This window comes from Limulus polyphemus, unplaced genomic scaffold (genome assembly GCF_000517525.1).
Source record: "Limulus polyphemus unplaced genomic scaffold, Limulus_polyphemus-2.1.2 Scaffold3938, whole genome shotgun sequence".
NCBI lineage: Eukaryota > Metazoa > Arthropoda > Merostomata > Xiphosura > Limulidae > Limulus > Limulus polyphemus.
The window spans coordinates 81021-84714 of record NW_013669548.1 but is presented as its reverse complement, the minus strand read 5'-3'; positions in this window follow the sequence as shown (position 1 = coordinate 84714).

Below are 3694 nucleotides of genomic sequence, written 5' to 3'. Positions count from 1 at the left end.
ATTCCAAGCTTTTACTTGTTGTTAAACAAATGTGTAAACAACTCCATTACAAAAGTATTTTGCTCGATATGGGGGAAGAGTCGTACAGCGAAGGTTAAAAACAGTTAAATGTATAACAGAGAATTTAATGAATTGTCGTCAAAGAAGAAAACAAAAATAATAATAGATTTAGAATTAAAGATTCTGTATAATTTTTATTGCTATTTTGTAGCTTCAAATTAATAATATATATATCAATAACGTAGTTAAAGTCCTCTAATTCAGCAAGATAAGTTTAACTATAATGAATAATTCCCTGAAAATTTAAGGTCGATCTTTGTTAATTGTATGACATTACCCTGGAATTATGGGAACACAACAAAATATTTTTTTTCTTATATATAATTCGTTTTTTTTTTCGTTCTGCTGAAAACTTGCTAACCAAGCAAGGTACATAAACGAGTTTGTGATAAAAGTTAATTCATTGGGTAAAAATGCCCCCCAGTGGCACAGCGGTATGTCTGCGGACTTACAACGCTAGAAACCGGGTTTCGATACCTGTGGTGGGCAGAGCACAGATAGCCCTTGTGTAGCTTTGTGCATAATTAAAAACAAACAAACAAACATTGGGTAAACAACCTATGAATTAAAACTAGCATTACTTTGATTTATAATTTTAACGTACCATCCATAGTCTTCCCTTTGCCACCATCCCCCCATTGAACCAGCAGTAAATCTGCAGGCTTACGACGCTAAAAGTAGGGTTTCGATTGGCGTGGTGGGCAGGGCACAGATAGCCTAATTCTATAACTTTGTGTTTAACAACAATAAAAAAAAATCTTCATTTTCTTAGCGATTAAAACTTTTGGAGCTCAAGATTTTATTATGGGTATCACAAAACAAACAAATAATCAAACCCTCTCTAAATTTATCAGTAAATATTTAGATGATATAATAGAATGTTTAAGTTTTTAAACTATTGAATTTTAACCAACACTTAAAGAAGAGATTTTGTACAGAAACTTGATGATAATTTTAAGTAAAGCTATATTCAATTGAAACAAATTACATAACGTATGACGTTTCGACAAGTTTTTGATGATGACAAAACCTTGTCGAAACTTATGATATACAATATTGTTTATTAACAAAAAGGGGACATAAATAAACGTTTCGGAATTCTATCAGATTCCATCTTCAGTATCTAAGCAAAATAAATCTAAATAAAATGAATTTACATAAGTCTTTGGACGTTGCTAAAGTACAATTGCTAAATATAACGATAATTAAACAAATAAAACAGTAATCACGAAGAGAAACTACAGCTTTTTGTCAATAAACAATGTTGTATATCATAAGTATCGTAATCTTGTCGAAACGTTGTTAAACTTATATTAAAGTTTTTCTTCCTTACCCATTCAAGCCGTCTCCAAGCATTATTAGTCTCAAAGTGGTTCTTCGTCCTCGAATTCACATAACCTATCATTTTACTCGAACTCAATATTAACTACGAAAATATTAGTACATCTTTGTACAACAGTTTAACAAAATTAAATTATGTAATAGCTTCCACCAGAAGAGCTGCTAAAAATTCGATAATAATATAATTAATCTTAATTATGAATAACAGGCAAACCACAAAAAACTTCTATAACCATTCTGCCTTCGGTCATCAGTTAGATACTCTCGCTGCTAGCGGTGTTTTCGGTCTTTAACCCAAGAACACCTGACGAGGATGGACTTGTTTAGCGATACTACCAGACATAAAGATGAAGATGTCTTATTTAAAGCTTCATTTAACACTCATATCATATTTCTCCAATGTAGTTATTATGTTGTACATTAATCTAGCTAATGTTATAAATAACTAAAACACGTATTGAAATTTTTTTAATTAATACTGCAAATTACTATAGATATCCTGACAAGATAAACTGAAACGCAAGCCCAAGGCATCTAAAACCATATCTGTTATCTCTGACTTTCTTCAAATTCTAAGTTAACGTTTTTTAAGTTATCATTCAGTGTTTAAGAACTAAACACCTTTGGCCTATTCTCCTTATAAGTTCCTCTTTTTAAAATTGGCTAAAATGCTATGATTGGTTGAAACGGATAGAAGTAAATCAGATATACTAGCGGTCTTATCTTCATGCAGACTGTGCTATTTTTCTGTTGACATCCAGCTGGAACTTGACAAATAATAAATAAGACGTAAGTTTGTATACATTTCTTTAAATATCTCTCTTCACCCTAGACGTATATATATATTCGAACACAAGCCTGAATAAACATTTAATCTTTCAAACTTATCATTTTATCCAACTCCACCTAAATTTATGTTGGATAAATCGTTTACCAAGGTGAGGTCATAACTAAAAAATAGTCGCTACAGGTTATAAATAACTTTACTACAGAATAAAGATCACTACAGAATAAAGATCACTAGAGAATATAGATCACTAGAGAATATAGATCACTACAGAATAAAGATCACTACAGAATATAGATCACTACAGAATATAGTCTATATTCTGTAGTGATCTTTATTCTGTAGTGATCTATATTCTGTAGTGATCTATATTCTCTAGTGATCTATATTCTGTAGTGATCTATATTCTGTAGTGATCTTTATTCTGTAGTGATCTATATTCTGTAGTGATCTATATTCTCTAGTGATCTATATTCTGTAGTGATCTATATTCTGTAGTGATCTATATTCTGTAGTGACCATTGTAATTATGCTAGTTATATTCAGTCAACTACTACATCAAGGGAAACAACTGACTCAGCATAACTCGTGTTAGAGTTGAACAACTTTATAGGTTTCAAAGGTGGAATGGTTAGGTTTGCACAAATTAATCTTAGTTAATGAGTAATGCAGGTTTTATCTAACAAATTCCTTTGATGATTGTTAGCACTCAAGCCTGTAAAAAAAAAAGAGGCAGAAACCTACAAAGACAAAAATATTATTGTAAAAACACTACGTTTCGCGAGTACTTATCTTCACATTAGCTTATCTTTATGCAATTAGACGGTAGGTTTTATCCTCTCTAGTAGTTCAGTTTCCGTTTATGAGTTTAATTAGTTATTTCTTATCAGCTCTTTGTAGCTGTTGCTGTTTGTTACGGAAATGCGCGTAAAACTTATAAGTGCTATCTGCGCTAGCCGTCCCTAATTTTAAACTTATAAACTGTGGGGAGGGGAGAAAAGCTAGCCAGTAGTTCCCACCTCACTTCGAATAGTGAGAGTTGACCATCACTCTTATAATACATCCAAAGGCCCAAGGAATGGAGTGCGTTTTTTGCGGCAACGGTACTCGAACCAGAGTCCCTCAGATTCACGGCCCGGTGCCCTAGCTACGTCAGGCCTAGCTACTACAGCTGTCACATTAAAAAAAAACATTAGTGTTTTCATAGACAAACAACATCTTTGCTAAGAAATCAGCCTCTGGCCTAACCCCCCCCCCCTACCCCCTCAATGGTGCAGCAGTGAGTCGAGAACTTATAACGCCAAAATCGGGTTCAGGTACCCGCGGTATACACAGTACAGATAGCCCATTGTGTAGCTTTGCGTTAATCGAGAAATAAACGCTTCTTGCCTGTTGCATACCTATTTGTGTTCGCATGGTCATTCTAACTTCTTACCAGTATTTTAAAAACAAAACAAACAAAAAAACATTGCCGTGTCATGAAGTTGACACAGTTTTATCTTACGG